This window comes from Chlorocebus sabaeus, chromosome 26, assembly GCF_047675955.1.
Source record: "Chlorocebus sabaeus isolate Y175 chromosome 26, mChlSab1.0.hap1, whole genome shotgun sequence".
Taxonomy (NCBI): domain Eukaryota; kingdom Metazoa; phylum Chordata; class Mammalia; order Primates; family Cercopithecidae; genus Chlorocebus; species Chlorocebus sabaeus.
The window spans coordinates 4,209,086-4,230,274 of record NC_132929.1 but is presented as its reverse complement, the minus strand read 5'-3'; the positions used below and the strand labels follow the sequence as shown (position 1 = coordinate 4,230,274).

The 21,189-nt window shown below is 38.8% G+C and overlaps 1 long non-coding RNA gene across 16 annotated transcripts in view; it reads left to right on the top strand.

The window, feature by feature from the left end:
- Positions 1-21,189, top strand: part of LOC119623586 (uncharacterized) — a 406,106-nt gene that overhangs the window by 6,603 nt on the left and 378,314 nt on the right. For 14 of the 16 annotated variants that reach the window (XR_012091421.1, XR_012091423.1, XR_012091418.1 and 11 more), the window contains 6 exons: positions 4,063-4,227; positions 5,771-5,990; positions 7,400-7,583; positions 12,466-12,532; positions 14,161-14,283; positions 14,561-15,586. This is a non-coding gene — a long non-coding RNA (uncharacterized lncRNA). Of the gene's footprint in view, positions 1-4,062; positions 4,228-5,770; positions 5,991-7,399; positions 7,584-12,465; positions 12,533-14,160; positions 14,284-14,560; positions 15,587-17,179; positions 17,233-21,189 lie in introns of those variants that run through there. The other 2 variants (XR_012091428.1, XR_012091429.1) reach the window with 2 other exon arrangements.

Sequence of the window (21,189 nt, the reverse complement as noted above, 5' to 3'; positions counted from 1 at the left end):
ATATTTTGCAGACCCTGCACTGGATGGATCAGCTGGCACCACCCTGGTGGATAAACTGCCCGATCTGATCTTGTGGCCCCCACCCAGGAACTGACTCAGCATAAGAGGACAGCTTGGACTCCCTGTGATTCCATCTCTGATCTGAGCAGTCAGAGCTCCCAACTCACTGACCTTCCCCCACCTACCACATTATCCTTAGAAACACTGATCCCTGAATGTCCTGGGAGACTGATTTGAGTAATAATGAAACTCCTCCAGTCTCCTGCACAGCTGGCTCTCCGTGAATTACCCTTTCTCCATTGCAATTCTCCTGTCTTGATACATCACCTCTTTCTAGGCAGCAGGCATGGTTAACCCATTGGGTGGTTACGCTATATGTCATTTTCAGCATAGACTATCTTCTTGAACATACGTTTATTTTGCCCCACCCCAACCCCCAAAGGATGTGGCCTGGGGAAAAAAAAAAAAAAAGCTCCCAACACCTTTTCTTTTTTCCTCTGGATCTCCTTTCAGGAAGCAGGGCGTCTGTGACAGGAACATTTTGATCCCAGCTCTTAGTCCCTCTTAGGTCTGTGGAAGCGTGAGAAGGTGTGGCCAGGCCAGGGCAATCCTGGCTGAGCACAGGGAGTTGGCACCTCCTCCCTCCCTGGCACTATGGAGACAACTCTGAGTACTAAAGGATGAAACTAACACACCTCAAGGAAGGATATGTACCTCGATCCATGCCACAAAGACACGCTTCCAGGATCTTTTTAAGATCTTACCCATGTTTTGCAGGGAAAAGCAACACAGAACTGAAGTGCCTTCAGTTATTTTAGGTGGGGCTATCTTGTACATGGCAATCCAAGGGAGAGAGACTGGGAGGTAAGGGGAGGGGACAGCCAGTCCTTCCAGTTAGCAAAGTTCATACTCACTGCTTCTAACTCCCTGCTCACTCACTGCTTCTTAGATTAGGATACCCTGGGAGTCAGCTACAATAACCTTAGACAAGGAACCATAAAAACCTGAAATGCACATTGGTGCCACTAAACGGTGAAGTTTGGCTGCCAAGACAAAAAGTTGCTCTTTCTCCTGCTACCCTGGATGTGCCAGGTTGTAATTTGCAAATCTGTTGTCCGGCCTTTAGGGGTTGGCAGCTAACGATTGGTTACAGAAGGAACCTAGCCTGGGAATGAGAGGGATGCCAGCACAAGAGAAACCCGCTGACCATGAGCCAGGAGACGCCAAACCTGCTGGTGCCTTGATCTGGGACCTCCCAGTCTCCAGACTCCTGAGGGCCACTGCCATCTCCTGAGGCAGTCACCACATGTGCCCATCACAGCTGATGGTGGCAACTAACCCATGCAGAGTACCGAAATGAGCCAGGCTCTGTCTGCCCTCTCTTGTTAGTCACCCAGTTAATCCTGGCAACAGTCCTGGGTTCTCTGCATTTCCAGAGTGCAGGTCCTCCAGTAACCACTGAAATGCTTTCTCGGGAGTTGTCAACTCCTTACAAACCTTTCTCCCTACTTGGCACAGAGCACAGTGACACCAGAGACAGGCTTCCCTGGACTCCCGCCCTGGCAGTGGCCGTGTCACTTCACTCAGGCCCAGGAAGAAGGCAGGCTGTGGTCTTCCACTGGGCAGCAGCACCGAAAGAATTTCTGACGTGGGTGAACTCTTGGATCACCGTGCCCAGTCTGACGGAGTCTGCAGCAGATGCAATAAGGGCTTTGGCGCCGGGAAGTGGAGCTCACCCATCTGCCAAGCCCAGGGTCGGGCACCCCTCCTTCACACCATCCTTGGGGACTTCCTCCCATCCCCGGCAGAACGCCACCGAGAACGGACCTGATGGTGCCAAGAGGGCGATTTTCCCCCAAGTCCTCTGAAACATGTTGCCACGATTTGTAACAGGAAGCCGAGTGAGGAGCACAAAGTGCTTCCAAAGGTCAGGTGACGGGCCACATCCCTGGCGGGCGTGTTGAGCCCCTGAACCAACATTCCTGCGACCAGCACCTCTGCCTCTCTGCCCCGGCCTTCTGAGCCTGTGCTCCGCAGACACTTGTGCACCAGGCAGCCAGCCACTCTCCCCTGTACTCCCGCAGCCCCAGCAGAGCTGCCACATGCACCTTCCACTCCCCAGGTGGAATCTACCTTTTCTCCTGTGCAGCAGGCTGCAGAACGCGCCCCTCCGCTCCCTCTGTGTGGGGCTGCAAGGGGTCGGGTCCACCACCAAGGCTGCCTTTATGGAGAACCCTGTACTTGTCCCGAAACTGAAACCCCTGAATTGCTGGGTCCAGGAAGACTGGAGGTGGCGCCTGATAGAATGACTTCTTTTCATTTGGGCCCGTACCCAGTGGTGGGATTGCTAGATTGAATGGTAGCTCTGCTTTTAAAAGCTCATGGAGACATCTCCTTGCTGTTTACCATTCAGATCGTACGAATTTACATTCCCGCCAGGGGTGTACAAGCATTCCCTCTTCACCTCATCCACACCAATATCGTTTATTGACTTTTTCATAATGGTCCTTCTGACTAGGCTAAGGTTGGTATCGCATTATGGTTTTAATTTGCATTCTCTGATGACTAGTGATGTTGAGCATTTTTTTTTTTTCATATGTTTGCTGGCCGTTTGTATATCTTTTGCCTGTTCATGTCATCCCCCCACTTTTTAATGGGATTATTTATTTTTTTCTTGCTGATTTGTGTTTCTTGTAGATTCTGGGTTAGTCCTTTGTTGGATGGACAGTTTCCAAATATTTTCTCCCATTCTATAGGATGTTTCTTTACTCTGTCGATTATTTCTTTTGCTGTGCTTTTCAGTAGCTAAATCTCATTTATTTGTTTTTGTTTATGTTATAGTTGCTTTCGGGGTCTTAGTCAAATATTCTTTGTCTAGACCAATGTCCAGAAGATTTTTTCCTAGTTTTACTTCTAGAATCTTTATGGTTTCATGTCTCACATTTAAGTCTTTAATGCATCTTGAGTTAATTTTTTTATATGGTGACAGATAAGGATCCAATTTCATTATTCTACATGTGGCTATCTTATTTTCCTAGCACCTTTTATTGAATGGGATGTTCATTCCTCAGTGTATGTTTTGGTCTGCTTTGTTGAAAATCAGTCCTTCTAGGTGATTGTGAAGATTTTCTTCTATTCTTTGCATTATCTTTTTACTTTTAATGATGTGCTTTGAATTCCAGAAGATTTCAATTCTTGTAAAGTTAAATTTATTACTGTTTATTTATTTTTGTTGGGCTTTAAGTATCATATCTTAGAAATTATAGGAGTTATTTTTTAACCTAAGACCCAAATTACGTATTTCTATATTATCTACTATGGGTTTGGTCTATTTAGATCTTACAGTTGGATATATGATTATTTTGAGCCAATTATGAATATGATGTGAGTGAGAAGTTCAACTTGCTTGTGGATATTCAATTGTCTTAGCAGCATTTGTTACAAATGTATTTTTCCGTATTGAATTGGCTTGGCAACCTTATAAAATCATTTGACTATAAAGGTAAAGATTAATTTTTGGACGTTCAGTTCTACTATATTTCTTTGATCTGCATGTCCATGTTTATACTATGATTGAGCCTTTAAATTAAATTATGATGATACTGAGTTTTCCATGGATGCCCTTTAAGATAAAGAAACTTTTCTTATAGGCTTAATTTGTTGTATATTGTTATCAAAACTGAATTTTTGATTTATCAGGTGCCTTTTCTGCATCTTTTGAGATGATCATATGACTTTTTTTATTTTATTCTTATAGGGCATGACACTAATTATTTTGTAAGTTGAACCAAATTTGCATTGCTGAGACAAATACGCTTGGTGATGGTGTGTAATTCTTTTTCCATTTGCTGATTTGTATTGCTAGCAACTTATTGAAGACCTTTGTCCTTTATTTATAAAACATATTGATCTTAATTATTCTTCCTTGAAATGTCTTGCTTTTGTTGTAATATCAGTATAAACCAACTAATAGTATACATCAGGAAGTGATCTCTTCTCTACTTATACTGTTGTTTACATTTTTATGAAGAGTTTGTGATTGATTGTTATTAATTATTTCAGGTTTGGAATAGTTCACCAGTGAAGTCATCTCAACAAGCACAGGGTCTTCACTTCTAACAACAATCACATGAATTTGGAAGGGGATCCTTCCCCAGCTGAACCTTCTTCACTTGAGACCTGGTCCTTGGCCATCATCTGCATCTGGATTCATGATACAGAGAAACTGTGAGTAAGAGCCACTTAGTATGTGAGAATTTATTTTGCAGCAATAAATAATACACCTGACAGTAAATGCAATGTGGTATCCTGGGCAGAAAAAATGACATTACCTAAAAACCCAGTAAAATATGGAGAAAACCTATACTTCCATAAATAGTTTCGTGCCAACTATTTTTTAGGGCTCATCATTGCATGTAACTCAAGGATATATAAAGCTTTCTGTGCATATTTCTGTGTATTTAAAATTATTTCAGAGAAATGTATTTGTGAAAAAAATATTAAATGTGATATTAAAAGAATTCCAAAGCACACACAGAATACCTTCAGCTCAGGAGATGAAAGGGCGTGTAAAGAGAGAATAGCAAAGCATATTTCCATATCGATTTACCAACTCGAACACAGGTACACCTGCTTCAGGAAGATTCTCCCCAAGTTCCAGAGACTCGTCCTCTTTCATCTTCTTCATCATATTCCGCATTTTTCAGTCACCAGTTTTAGCATCAGTAACCACTTTTTCAAAGACAGATGCCTGTGACTCACGTGTCTCAAAAAGCCCCATTTTCAGATATTATTTAACAGGACTCCAACAAACAGACCAGAATTTATTCAGAGTTTGCAGTGAGGAGTGCCTTAATGCCAACATGACTGTGTTGACAACACATCCTCTTGTGAGTGAAGCATTCACACAGAATGAGTTGCTGAAACTCAACAACATACGTTTACTGTACAAGTAAGGCAATAATACAGTGCTCTGAAATTATTCTGGGGACATAGGGGACATTTGTCCAAGATTTATGAGATGTGAGCAACCAAGAGAGCGTGAACACTGATGTTTTACAAGTACCCCAGATCAGTAGATGGGCGTTTGATTTTCTAGTGAGGGTGGCTTCCAGGGTCTCTTGGCTTCAATACTGTACACACAGAATTTCAGTGGCAGATCTTGGTTAAAATAACAACAATAACAACCCCTCATCTATTATATTGCAGCCTGGCAATTTAACTTAACTTAGTTTCACTGCAGATAATTAGCAACTTAATTTAAATTAATTTCACTGCATATAAATAACTTAATTTAAATTAACTTCACTGCATAAAAATAGCAACCCTATACTCCATGCAAACTAGAATGGCAGTGGAATTTATGTAGTGAAGAAAGTGACAAGTTATTTTCCAAATTTAAAGGAAACTTAAGGTTTTATAGGGAAACAAATAGAGGTAAAAATATTTTTAATCCTTGTTTTTCTGACAATTGTGTTCTGCTCTTATAAATAGAAAGCTCTACTTTCATTATTTTATAATATAGTGAGTTCATCAGGCACATGTATGAAAATTGTATAGTAAAGGTAGGTTTGTGTCCACTTGGTTGGTTTATTCGACTTTGACACATCATTTACTTTATCTCAAATGGTTATTTTTTAAGCCTTGGTTTTGTACAACATGTAAAGGCGGCAGTCTCTGTGCAATATTAAATCTTCTTTCAAGTAACTTTTCTTTGTGTCTCTACCTTTGTTTCTGCATTGCTCCTGTGCTTCTGCAAACCGTATTTCAGTGAGTAATGATGACAATAGCAGCCATGCCGTCTCCCATTCTTACCACCGGATGTGAAGAAATTCTAGATACAATCCAGCCAGTCTGTACTCGACTCTCAGTTCCCTCTTCTCAACTCACAGTGTCTTCCAAAGTCCATGCCACAGCACAGCCTGGAAAATCTCCCAAAGCAGTAGCTTGAGGCAATGGTAGAGCTCATGTCACAGCATTGTATGTCTCAGGTATCACTGTCCTTCCCTGTTTGATATAGTCTCTCTTGCAAGCCATTGTTCCATACACTTTGCCCCTTTTGTGTTTGTTTATGCGTGTGGTATGGCGTGTCTTAACCTCACAGTGAGGGTATTAGCCTAGAGTTTTGCATATCTAGAGGTGTGGATCCTTGGGAAGCATCTTAGAACCTACCTGCCACTTCAGGTCCTGTCTAATCTGTATCAGTTTCTGGGTCTTCACTTATTTTTTTGACCTTGATCCTAGTGAAAAGAACTTGTCAGGTGTTCCATAGGATATATCATGATATGGATTTGTTATATTTTTTCATAATTTGACTGAGATTAAACATGAATTTATACACATATTTATCTAATGTTGAAGACAAAAATCCTGAACAATATATTATTTAGAAATACAAATTTAGAAAATAATAAAGAAGAATGAGGCTGGGTGTGGTGGCTCATGCCTATAATCCCAGCAATTTGGGAAGCTGAGGTGGGTGGATCACTTGAGGCCAGGAGTTTGAGCCCAGCCTAACTAACATGATGAAACCCCATCTCTACTAAAAATACAAAAATTAGCCAAGTGTGGTGGTACACACCTGAACATTTCTTATATTCCTGGTAATAGTCTCCTAACAGTTATATGACTTGGGAATATCTTCTTCCATTATTTCAGTTGTCTTGATGGTGCACTTTGCATCTTAAAAGATATTGATCCACGTGAAGTTCAATGCATCTATTTTTTTTTCTGTCACTTGCACTTTTGTGTCACATGTTAGAATCCGTTGTTTCACATAAGGCCATGAAAACCTATTCCCATGTTCTCTTCTGTGGGATTTTTAGTTTTAGCTCTTACAGTTAGCCACGTATTCTATTTTGAGTCAAATACATATATGGTACAGGAAAGAGTTAAACTTCCATGTGGATATCCCTTTCTCCCAGCAACATTTGTTGAGAAACTATTTTTTCCTCTTGAATCAATTTTTCAACCTTGAAAATAAGTTTGCCCTATATATAAAGATGGATTTTGGCGTGCTCAACTCTATTCTATTGGCTTGTATGTCTTTCCTTACGTTATGTGAGTTTTCCGTGGATGCTCTTTGTAGGTTTAGCAAGTTTTCTTCTATGCCTAACTTTCCCAGAGCTTTTATCATGAATGGGTTTGGAATTTGTCAAATACCTTTTCTGCATCTTTAGAGGTGACCATGAGTCTTTTTTAAAAATTCTATTACTATAGTTTCTAACACCAGTTGTTTTTGTATGTTTAACCAAACTTACATTGCAAGGATAAATAGTTTTGCTCCTAGTGTATAATCCTTTTTATATGTTACTAGTTAATTTTGATAGTACTTTCTTGATACTTTTTACCTATTTCATATTGGTCTGTAATTTTCCTTTCCGGAAATGTCTTTCTCTAGCCGTGGTGTCAGGGAACACTGGCTTCATACAGTGCATTGGGAAAGGTTCTCTACTCGTCTGATTTTATTGGTTGTTATTAATGCTGAACGGCTTCGAATAACACACCAGTGAAGTCATCTTGACCTGGACAGAAATTGAATCCTTACAAGAATTCTAGGAGCTTGGAAGGGGATACTTTACCAGGTGAGCCTTTCCTTGAACTCTCTGCCAGGTATCTGACCCAGAGAAACTGTAAGTACTATATAGGGCTGGGTTTGAAAGTCTGAACTGTGTAGTAATATGTTATACAACGATCAATCGGTAATATGCCTGACAGTAAATATAATGTGGTATCTTCGATTAGATCCTTGAACAGAAAAATGACATAGTGGAAAACCTGGTAAAATATGAAGAAAATCAGTTAATAGTTTTGTACCACTGTCAATTTCTGAGTTTTCATAAACATGCTATGGTGATATAAGGTGTTCACATTTCAGGAAGCTCTAGGATATATGAAACTCTATTATCTTTACTACTTTCTGTAAAACTAAAACTATGATGAAAGCATTTCTTAAAATGTAATATTCAGGTACCAAAAGATAAAATAACAATAACAGAGACAGATTTAAACCACAATAAAACCACAGATCAGAGGATGAATGGAGATGTAGGGGGACTATGGCAAAGTAGCTTGCCTTATTATACCCCATTCCTACACAGGGCACCTGCTTCAGAAAGACACCATCATGCTCCAGGGACACTCTTGCATTTTCTTCTTCCAATCACACCATTACCCAGTTACCAATCCCTGTGTTTGTAACCACTTTTCCAAGGAAAGATGCCTTTCTCACATATGTTAGAGGGCCCTGTTTGCAGGCACTTTCTGGCAGTGTCTTTGTAGGATCTCAGTATAAAGACATTTTAGAAGACATGACTTCCAGGCATTAGAAGAGAAGACTGAGAAACACCAGTGATGGGGAACAGATATATTTCTGCATTAAACCTGTTTTCTTAGTACAGATTCCTTTTTTTCCAAGTTTTGAAAGAATAGGATGCCTTAAGCCTTTGAGAAAACACTGTGATAATTCAGTTTTCTTCATCGTGCAGACTCCATCACGAATTTATGGGACCACACATTCTCTTGACACTCATGTTATGGGTCTGTATTGTCCTTTGGTATATTAATCTGTTCTCATGCTAATGGTAATTTATAAAGGAAAGAGGTTTAATTGGCTCACAGTTTCACATGGTCGGGGAGACCTCACAATCATGGCAGAAGGCGAATGTGTCCACTCCATTCCACCAAGGTAACTACTGTCTAGGAGCGCTCTGAGTTGGAAAAAAGTTGAGTTCACATGTGCTGGTCACATGAGACACGAGGAAGCAACTCAGTAAAGCAAAGGTATTTCTTGCAGGTGGGGATCACTGGGCACCGTTGTAGGGTCTAACTGACACATTAGGTCTTCTCCAATCTGCAAGTTTCATAGTCTCCACTTATTTTTCTTGACCTTGACCCTTTTGAAATGTACAGGTCAGATATTTTGTATTTTGTAAGATGTCCCACAATATGGATTTGTCTCATGATTTCTCACGATTAAACTAGGGACATGTATACATTAAACACCTGTCATCTAAGTTTGAAGACAAGAAGAACTAGACATTATGGATATTAGAAATATAAACACAGATAAATATAACAAACACAAATAAGAGGATAGCAAATAATTGCACAGTGATAGGGACCTTCAGTGATTAAGGAAGATGGTTAAGCTAAAGAGATCCATTAACGGCCATGAACACATTGCTCATGTTCTATTTTATAAGGTCAGCAGTGACTTTAAATAAAAAGAAGCCTTATACATTTAAGAATCGTTTGGGGTTTATAGAATTGTTTTAAATGTAGTACATAGATTTTCCATATATCCCACTACAGTTGCTTTTTTTATTAACTTCTTAATGTGGGACATTCGTCACAATTAACCAATTTTAAACAGTATCATTAACTACTCTTCATACTTGATTCAGATTTTCTTATGTTTCACTTAATTTTTAATTTCTGTTCCAGGATCTCACCCAGGATACCTCAGCACGGTTGGGTATCATGTCTCCTTAGACTTCTCTGACTGTCACAGTGTCTTAGAATTTTCTAGTTTTTGATTACATTGACATTCCTAATGTGGGATTTCTCTGAGGTTTTTTTCATGATAAGACTAGATTTGTGGGTTTGGGAGAGGAAGATGACAGAGGAAAGGTGCCATTCTCCTCACATCATACCAAGGACACAGGCTCTCGACAGCCTTTAGCATTATTAATGTTAATTTGATCACCTAGATGAAGTCATTTTTATCAAATTATCACACAGTGTGAAATGATTATTATTTTTCCTTTTCCCCATAGAATGTTTCAGAACAAAGTCACTAACACAACACACATTTAAGAAGTGGGGAGTCATGGGCCAAGCACGATGGCTCATGCCTGTAATCCCAGCACTGTGGGAGGCTGAGGCAGGTGGATCACCTAAGGTCAGGAGTTCGAGACCAGCCTGGCCAACATGGTGAAACCTCTAAAAATACAAAAATTAGCTAGGCACGGTGCACGTGCCTGTACTCCCAGCTACTCGGGAGGCTTAGGCAGGAGAATCACTTGAACCTGGAAGGCAGAGGTTGAGGTGAGCTGAGATCATGCCACTGCACTCCAGCCTGGGCAGCAGAGCAAGACTCCAGACTCTATCTCAAACAAAACAAAAATGTGGGGATGCATGATCTACCTTCTTATTGGCAGAATGTCTACAAATTTATTTGAACCCTCCACCATAAACATGTGTCTATTCTATTACAGATTTATTCATTTATACATAAATTATTTATATCATCATGTAAACATGGATATTTATTTTATACTTTACATATGCTAATTTATTTGATTGCTCAAATTGTTGCATGGTTGGCTATTGGAAAGTTTTTTAGTTGTCCCTGGTATAATTTTGAAATACCCACATAATTAAGGTTCAATGTTGTATGATTGGTTGGTTTTGTTGTTGTTCAGCATTTTCTTTTCTTTAACCACTACTAGGTGTTCCAGGCTAACTCTGTATTTAATTGTACTCCAGGCTAACTGTATAATTGTGTAATTTCTGCTAATGTTTCCAATACCATATAATCTAAGCCAGCACCACATGAATGATGTATGTAGTCTGTTCCTCTCCCTGTGAAGAAGTTGGTGCTGTTCTCTTAATCATACTGCCTGAACATACATGCACAGTGGTTTCAGAACAGGTAACTTACACCCCAATGGGAAACAGTTTTACCAAGTAAAGTACAGCACTTAGGGATAAATACTTTGGCTTTTAGCCTCGGCATGTCCACTTATTACCCAAGTTACTTAGGTCCATTGCTTTCCTCCACTTTCTTTAGTGAGGTTATTCCATACATTCATTACGTTGTTATATTATTTTTGGGGACATTCCTCCTTGGAAACCCTCTACGTACTAAATAAGGTTTTATGTTTGCATAATTTAGTACACTCTTTGTGTTATAAAGTTCTTCAGGATTCAGAAAACATTATTATGTATCCACCAATACAGTATCAGAGAGAGTGATTTCACTGCCCCAAAGAAACCTCCTGTATTTCACTGATTCCACCTTTCTGTCTCGCAAGCCCCCTGTTACCACCAGACTCTTTGCTATCACTATACTTTTTTCCTTTTCTAGAGAGTCTTATAGGTAGAATTACACAGTATTTTGCCTTTTCCAACTTGTATTTTTTCACATAGCAATATACCTTTTAGATTTTTGAAGTATATATCATGTTTTTAGACTTCCCATCCCCTATTGTTGCAGGACAGGTGAGCCCCAAATTTGGGGCTTCAACTGGCAGGGTTCTTGGCTTTGCCCAGGAAAGTATTTAAGGGCAAGCCTGTGGTGATAGATGGCAGTCTTTTATTGAGCAGTACTGCTCCTTTAAGAGCAGGGCTGACTCATAGGCATTGCATATGTTGGTAACCTATGTGCTCTTATCAACTGTCTTTACACTAAGGTAAAACTACTTTCAATGACATGGAAGTTGAGGGGTGGACCAATGAAACTGAATGGGCAGGTTATTCAGAACTTTCCAGGACAGGAGCAGTAACTTCTGGGTTGTTGCCATGGAAAGAGGTGATAAATTCCTGGTTGTTGGCCTGGAATTTGTAAACAGTCATGGCGCTGGAGGGAATGTCTCATGCTGGAGAGCAATGAGGACAACCAGGGATCCCTTTGTCTTCTTTTGCCAGTTTCTTCACTATATGCTGTCTGGACCAGATCTTATTTTGATCAGCAGGATTGTGACTAGAAAACAACTTGCCAGTCTCCTCCCTCATAATGGCAGAAGGCATTGAGTGTCTTTTCGTGTGATTCGGATATGACTGTAGCTTTTTTGGAGAATTGGGTATTTGAATAATTTCCATTTTTGATTGAGATATATGCAATTTATTTTTGAGCTCTTAAGAAGTTGCCGTATATTATTAATAATGACCATTATCACCTATAAAACTTGCAAATACTTGCTTTTTAATTTAACTTAAGTTTCAGGGTACATGTGCACATTTGTTACATAGGTAAACTTGTGTTTTGGTGGTTTGTTGTAGATTATTTCATCACCAATGTACTAAAGCCTGGTACCCATTAGTTATCTTTTCTGATCCTTTCTTGCCTCCCACCCTCTGATAAACCTCAGTGTGTGTTGTTCCCCACTTGTGTTTGTGTTCTTGTCATTTACCTCCCCCACTTATAAGGGAAAAAACATGGTATTTAGTTTTCTGTTCCTGCATTAGTTTGCTAAGGATAATAGCCTCCAGCGCCATCCATTTTCGTGTAAAAGACATGATATTTTTTATGGCTGTGTAGTATTCCGTGGTGTGTATGTTCCACATTTTCGTTATGCAGTCTACCACTGATGGGCATTTAGGTTGATTCCACATTCTTGCTATTGTGAATAGTGCTGCAATGAACCTATGCATGCATGTGTCTTCTTCACAGGACACTTTTTATTTCTTTGGGTATATGCTCAGTAATGGGATTGCTGAGTTAAATGATATTTCTGTTTTTAGGTCTTCGTGTAGTCTCCACACTGCCTTCCACAATGGTTGAACTAATTTAGACGTCCACCGACGGTGTGTAAGTAATTCCTTTGTTCCACAACCTTGCCAGTATCTATTTCTTGACTATTTAATAATAGCCATTCTGACTGGTGTTAGATGGTATCACATTGTGATTTTTAATTGCATTTCTTTCAGGATCGGTGAGGTTGAGCTTTTCTTCATATGATTGTTAGCCACATATATATCTTCTGTTGAAAGTGTCTGTTCGTGTCCTTTGCCCTCTTTTTTTATGGAGTTGGTTTTTTTTCCTTGAACATTTGTTTAAGTTCCTTATAGATGCTGCATATTAGACTTTGGTCATATGCATAGGTTGCAAAACTTTTCTCCCATTCTGTAGGTTGTCTGTTCATTCTGTAGATAGTTTTCTTTTGCTGTGCAGAAAACTAAGTTTAATTAGGTTTCATTTGCCAACTTTTGCTTTTGTTTGCAAATATTTGCTCCCATTCTTTGGGTGTCTTTATTTTTGTTGGTGCAGTGTGAATCACAAAAGTTTCACATTCTAATGAGGTTTAATATGCCTGATTTTTCTTCTTCCCTTTTGCTTTCGGCATCATATCTTAGAAAAGATTGTTTAACCTAAGACCAGGAAGATGTATTCCTGTGTTATTTTCTACATTCTGGGCCTGTTTAGCTATTATATATAGATATATGATCATTTTGAGTCACTTACATTTTCAGTGTGAGGCAGGGGTTCGACTTGCATGGAATATGCACTTGCTTAGAAATATTTTATTAAAAACATTTATCCATATGTAATTTATTTGGTGACATTATAATATTATTTCACTATAAATGTATGTATTCATTTTTGAGCATTATATTCTATTACATTGATCAAGATCTATATTCTTATACTAGTACCATATTCTTGATTACTATTACTTTGCAGTGAGTTTTGAGTCAGGAAGTATGTATCTCCCATGCCAACTTTTTTCTTCTTTCTCAAAATAATTTAGGCTGCTCTGGGTCTGTTGCATTATATATGAACTTTAGATAAGCTTTGTGAATTTAGAGGAAGGAAGTGTCACCTGGGATTTTGACAGAGGTTGCATTAAATCTATAGATCCATTTGGAGAATATTGCCAGCCTAACAACATTAATCTTTATAAGCAATGAATAGTCAAAGCTTTTTCCATTTTTTCAAAATGTTTTCTATAGTTTTTGTGTATATATCTTATACTTAATTTGATAAACTTATTTTTGATGTCATCTCAAATGGAACATTCTGAGTTTTTTTGTTTTAGATTATTAATTGCTAGCATATAGAAATTCAGAGGATTTTATATCTTCACCTTGTATACTGCAAGTTTGTTGAACTCATTTCTAAATTCTAAACGTATTTGATTAGAGTCTTTTAGAAGTTTTATACATAAGATCATGTCATATGCCAACAGACAGAGTTTGACTTCCTTTCCATACTGGAAGCCTTATATTTATTTTTCTAGACTCACTGCCATGTCTGTATCCTCTAGTACAATGCTGAAAGCAAGTGTCAAGAGTGGAAATCCGTGTCTTGTTTCTAATCTTGGAGAAATTAGTGAACGTTTCAGATAGCTTATGATGATACGTTAGTTTTTCATGGATCCCATTTAAAAGGAAGACAGTTCCCTTATCTGCCTCATTTGCTGCATATTTTTCTCATAGGGAGTTGGAGAATTCTCAAGTGCCTATGCATCTTCTCAGATGATTATGCAGTTTTTGTTCTTTATTATATGAATACAGTGCACAGCACTAGTTCTATGTTGAACCAAATTTTGCTTTCCTGAGGTAAATACCCTTGATATAGCATACAATACTTTTTACATGTTTCTGGTTTGTTTTACTAGTATTTCCTTGATGATTTTTGCCCCTGTATTTGTAAGGTATATTGTTCTTCATTTTCCCTATTTGAAATTTCTTTGTCTGGCTGCGGTATCAGGGTAAACTAACTCAGTATACAATGGGAAATCATGTTTTCTCCACTTTTTAGAATAATTTGTAATAAATTAGTATTAGTTTAAATGATTACAATAATTCACTGATGAATTCTTCTTGTTGCGGTCAGAGAGGTTAATCCTAAGAATAGTTACATGAGTTTGGAAGGAGACCCTTCCCCAGCTGAGCCTTAGCCCTGGCCATCACCTACATCTGGACTGAAGACCCAGAGAAACTGTGAGTAATATGTGTGTGGTTATGAACCACTAAGTTGTATAGTAGTCTGTTATGCACCAAATCTTAAGTAATATACCTGACAGTAATTGCAATGTGGTATTCTAGATTAGGTCTTGGAACACATAAATATATCATTATTAGAAATTCTTCTGGTAAAATATGAAGGAAGTCTGTAGATCAGTTAATAGTTTTGAAACATAGTGAAATTCTTAGTTTTCATGAATATACTATAGTTATAATAGTAACATTTTAGTTAGCTGAAGGGTATATGAAACTGTCTGTTCTACCTGTGTATCTTTTTGTAAATCTGCAATTATTTCAAAGTAAATTTGTTTTCTAAAATTATTATATCTTTAAAAAGAACACAAAGACATAAGCAAAAATCTTTGGCTTCCAGAGATGAATGTGTACACAGGGAGAGAATAGAAAATGAGCATTTTTTATCTAGTCCCCTTTCCAAACCCAGGTGCACCTGCTTCGGGAAGGCACCATCAAGCTTTAGAGACTGTCATCCTTTTTCTCCTTCTCTGTTACCCAGTCACCAGTTGGAGTGTCAGCAACCACTTATTCAGAAAAAGCTGCCTTTCCTTCACATATCCAGAAAGCCCCACGTGCAGACATCATTGAGCAGTGTATATTGAGGATCCCATTGAAGCATTTTTGGGAGATATGACTGAGATATTAGAAGCCAAGAATTAGAAATTTCAGTGACAGGGAACATAAATCATATTTCTGCATTCAGGGTAGTGTTTTCTTGGTACAGGGATTTCTTCTTCAAGTAATCAAAAGACAACTGTGCCTTCAAACCTTTCAGAAAATATGTCCTAATTTAGTTGTTTTCATTCTACAGACTCCAGGAATTGTCAGGGACCATGCATTCTGTTGCCCACTGCCAACCCGAAAGCCACCAAGGTAGCAGGTAAGCAGAGTACAACAAAGGTTTCTAACAAATGGGTTTAGGCCAGACCCTACTTACAGAGACCTGGATAGGAATCTTTTACACAACAGGTTTTTTGCAGTTGGATGCTAGTGAGTGGAGAAAGCAGATGACAAAGTGCTGAGCAGCGAGTCCCCAGACACACACTAACTGCATGGAAGATGTGATTTCCCGCAATACCTTAAACCAACAGTTCCTTAGAGGCTGGCCTGGACACCACAATTCTAAGAGATGCCATTTAAAAGAAACCAAATTCAAGACCAGATCATGAGGCAAATATCCAACACTTGGACTCCACACTCTAACCTGATTAGAAGTTGGAGTTCAGTGGAAGAATGTCTTGGATATTAGAGAACATGACTTTATGTGTATTTAATTTAGCCTTGCTGGAATTTAAAACTGTAGGGGAAAATTCAGTCAACCTCCTAAATTATGTGAGTTTTTGTTTTTGTATGTGAGTTTCTGCATACATGTAAAGAAATTCCCATCGTTTAGGAGGTTGACTAAATTTTGGGTATACAGAAATTCATACTTTATATGTTTCTTCTTCTATCAGTGTATTCCTGACGGAACATCAAAACCAGTCCCCAATCCAAGTACCCAAATTAGGGTTGACCAGAGTAGCAAGGGGACAGATTAAAACATTTTATAAACACCATTATGCATCTACGTCTGCAGTGACTAATTATAAAGTGATTTCTATGATCACCAACCATATGATTAAAACGGCAAATGGGAATGAAGACAAAAGAGTTACATAAATATTATAGCTGAAAAATGGAGTTTATAATGAAGCTTACAAGGATCATTGGTCATATTCCTAAGACTGCAGTGGAAAGTTTCAAGATACAGCTTTTTCTAGGTCTTTAGAAAGCTATCACTCCAGTGAATTTTTCAAGTAACTCTTTATAATTGCTATCTTCTTCCTCAGTGGATTTCTTAAACCATAGTTCATAAAACTACACTTCCATGCTTAACATAAGAATTCTAGTGTTCAACTAGTAACTCTAATGTGTCTGATAGCTATGTAGAATGTAAATGCACTTGGTAAACTTATGTGATAATATTTAAACATATTCCTTCAACAACAGATAAGAATACAGTTGATGAGCCACTATAATCTAACACTGAGAAATTGGCAGTCACAGAGGACAGTGTATTCCACTCATCGTAGAGGGCACATTTTCACATTTATGAAACACAGATGCACCTTAAATTTGATAGTGTTAAAACACTATTGACGAGAAGGCAACCATAATGTTATTGTCCTCATTTACATATACATGAGCTTGGTCTATAAACCTTCCATTGACATTTTCAGGTCATATCATTAACATCATATCTTGCCTAGGGGGTTTCAGAAAGTTGGAAAAATAAACTCACAGGAGCAACATAGGAATCTCACAAGAAGTGCAGCATCACCAAAGCTTCAGATTAGCACAGGTGATAATAATATGGGGAAAATTATGGGCAAGATGAGTTGAAGACTGAGGAGAGTTACATCTGAATGAGAGAAAATTTAGGAAAACCTTTGTTAATGTGTTTTCCTTGTATGTTCCATCCCATGTAATCATTGGAATGACACAAGACAAATATCTACATGTATGCACATTGAAAATAGTTTTCCAGTAATTAAAATGTATTTATATTATTACTATGTGATTTATTTATAAGTGATAAAAGTATTAGTTTCTTCATTTGTTAGTGGTTTTGTTCTTCCATTCTGGTGTATGAAGTAATGACCTGTTACAATTGACACAAATGATATATCTCACAATTTATTAGAAAATTAATTTTTAGGGGTTAGTATAGGCTTGATAATATACTGCATGCTTTGTATGTTATCATTTCCTACAGTGCACACTGACATCTCAAGAAGTAAGCACGATTTTCACTCCTGTGCTCCATTTTGGAGTCTGAGCTTTCTGCAGGAAAGGTATAAAGGAACTTTGAGTTTGATACTGTCTGCCCCAGAGTCTTTGCTCACTTAGACTATGTAGAATGTGTCTTGTCTTACATGCTAAATAATTTTCAGGTCTAGTTAGACAGCTTACCCTACCCTGTGACATGAAGATATTTTCCTAAATAGTGCTCTGAATACTCTCTTATTTTTATATTTAAGCCTATGAACCAACTAGAATTGATTTTGTGTGTATGTGAGGTCAAAGGTCGTATCTTGGTTGTTCCCTGTGGATATTCAATTTCCTGAAACATTTTATTAAAAAATGATCTCTCCCCCATGCATCAATATATAAAATAATTTTTATATATGTATATGTCTGCTTTCTAGCTCTGTTTTTATTTTTTAGGTTACTGGCTCTTCTATCTTTGTGCAAATTTCACAGTCTTATTATTATCTTTTTTCTTTTGTTTTTTTTTTTATACAGAGTCTCACTCTATCGCCGAGGCTGGAGTGCTATGGCGCAATCATGGATCACTGCAACCTCCGCCTCCTGGGTTCAAGCAATTCTTGTGCCTCGGCCTCCCGAGTAACTGGCCTTATAGGTGTGCGGCACCACACCTGGCTAATTCTTTTGTATTTTTAGTAGAGATGGAGTTTCACCATATTGGCTAGGCTGGTCTCGAACTCCTGACCTCAGGTGATCTGCCCACCTCAGCCTCCCAAAGTGCTGTGATTACAAGTGTGAGTCACCACACCCAACCTACACTGTTTTATGATTAAGAGAGTCTATTTAGGATAATAATTTTCTCTCCAGAGATTGTTTTGTATTTTTTCTTTTTTAAGAGAGAGTGGATTGTGTCCTGTTGTCCAGCTAGGGTACAGTGACTCAGTCGTAGAGCAGATTCTGTGTTTGAACTACTGGGATCAAATGATCTTCCCCTCTCAGCCTCCTGAATAGCTAGGACTACAGGCACAAGCCACCATGCCTGGTTAATTAATTTTTTTTTTTTTTTTGGTAGAGACCAGGTCTTCCTATGTTTCCCATGCTAGTGTAGCACTCTTAGCCACAAGCAATCCTCCCTGCTTTGTCTCCCCGGGTGCTAAGATTGCAGGTTTAAGCCACTGTGCCTGGCCCAGAGCCTCTTCTTTTAACCACGGAGCTTCTCCATAATGAAGTAAAAAATGTAACAACCTGCATGCCTTGTACCTACACCAGTACTTTCAGCTGTACCTTGAATAAAGATGTAGGTTTAGAACTTTAAAAAAAAAAAAAATGTTTTTTTGAGACAGAATCGCGCTCTTACACCTGGGCTGGAGTGCAGTGTCAAGATCTTGGCTCACTGGAGCCTCGACTTCGGGGCTCAAGCAGTCCTCCCACCTCACTTTCCCAGGTAGCTAGGACCACAGGTGCACAACTCTGCCCAGTTAAATTTGTTTTTGTATTTTTTGTAGAGATGGGGTTTCATCTTGTTGCCCAGGCTGATCTCGAGCTCCTGAGTTCAAGCAATCCGCCCACCTCAGCCTCCTGAGGTGCTGGGATTACAAGCATGAGCCACCGCACCTGGCTGGGTTAGAACTTAAATTGTTGCTGTAAACTCTTGAATCTCTTAATATCCTTGTGAATCTTAGACAATCCCCCAACACCACTCCCCACTTTATGTGTATTTACTTTCAACAACAGCCAGTAGCGTTGAAAACCTTGAGATGCAGCCATAGTAACCTCCTGCACTGGTGTAGACGACTCTGTGACAGGTTCCTTCTCCTCCAGACCATGCCCACCAAAGTCAAAACCACATGAGAGCCTCTGAGCTCAGAGCCACTGTATGGGGTCTCCATGTGCAAGGGCAGCAGCTCCCTGCCCTTTCTGTTGGTGAGGTGAGGAATTCAGTTTTGAATAAGGCTGAGTTTGTTCAATACTGATTTTGCAGGCTGACCAGTGATACCTTAAGACTCTATTTCTTGCATTGTAATATTTATCCTGGTTTTGATATGATTTGTTGTTCAAATGTGTTTAACACTTGAGTATAATTTTTCTTTTTTTACTCTCATAAGCATCATCTAAAACCAAATTTTAATTTTTGTGTTGCATATTTAAGGTCTTTCTTCCTCTATTTTAAAAATGGATTCACAATTATTTTTCAATGAACACTTTTAATTATTAATCTTTTCTCATATTTCTCTTTCCTAAATTTAATGTGAATATCACTTTGATTAGAAAAGACCAATGTTACACGTTCTCTGTTTTTTGTTTTTCTGCAAATTTTCTCTGAAATATCTCTGGTTGAAAAGGAGGAGGACAGAAACTGTTCTGGAAGCCACAAGGCAAAATCGACTCATATTCTTATGCTTAAAAAGATATGTGAAACTTTCCATTATATGGCTTAGTTTCTGTACATGTGAAAGGTTAACAAGGTATCGATTTGTGTAGCAGTACAGTAACACTTCACGTCTGAATACAAGGAGCAACCACTTCTTAATTGTGCAGGTGTGAACTTCATGATGTTGCCTTACTTTCTCCTTACACAAAGATTTAGACAATGGCTGGACTCCATAATTCCTTCCATCTCACTTCCATAAATGTGTACATGACATGTCATTGTACAGATCACCTATTCTGTTGGATATTATTTTCTTATTTTTGATGAGTGATTATTAAATTTGGTTTTAGTTCTCAGAGATACAAAAAATACCACTTAGAAAATGTGTACGTTGAGTGCTGTAATCAGAAAATATTTTTGTGCCATTGATTTGTCAAAAGGGAATTTCAATTTTTTCTTTATTGTCATTTTCATCTACCTTAATATTCTCAAAAGGCTTTCATGCTTGTGCTCTTTTTAGATTTTAATTTTTGTTGTCTTAGTCCAAAAACATGCGAGAATTGGGAACACTTGTTCAAGATGTGTGACATGAGCAGTCAACAGAGCAAAAACACTGATATTGTATGGGGATATGTAACAATAGATGGGCATTTGCTCTGCTAGGTGTGGCAGCAGTCAGGGTCTGTGGGCTTCAGTGCTGTAAGCAGAATTGACAGATCCTGCTTTAAGGAAAAAGGTGCCCCTCATCTGTTGTATTCAACCTGGCACGATTTTGTTGCCAAACCCGGTAGGTTTGGCCATGGCCACTTACAAAATCAAATCCCAGAAGGGTAGGAAAAAGAAAGTCACTGGCCAGGCGCGGTGGCTCACATCTGTACTCCCAGCACTTTGGGAGGCCGAGGCGGGATGATCACCTGAGGTCAGGGGTTGAAGACCAGCCTGGCCAACATGGCGAAACCCTGTCTCTACTAAAAATACAAAAATTAGCCGAGCACAGTGGCGCGCACCTGTAATCCCAGCTACTGGGGGACATAGCGAGAGTCCGTTTCCAAAAAAAAAAAAAAAAGTCACTTTATTCCAGAGCTTAGCAATGTGTGTGGAAGGGCTGGATTCATATCTATAGGAACCATGTAAGTTTTCTGGGCAGAAAACAGGGTTTTAAGAAGAAATATTGGCAAGCAGGGCATGGAGAAGGGGTGTGGAGGTGCAGGATCTACATGACTCGCTGGATGACTTATCTTCAGTCATGGGTCATTCGTTAGTCTGCCCAGCATCACTGGGGACAGAGTCAGGTTGTGGATTAACTGATGTCTTGATACAATCTCTCTATGGAGGACAATCCTGGCGGATGCTTATTTTGTTTC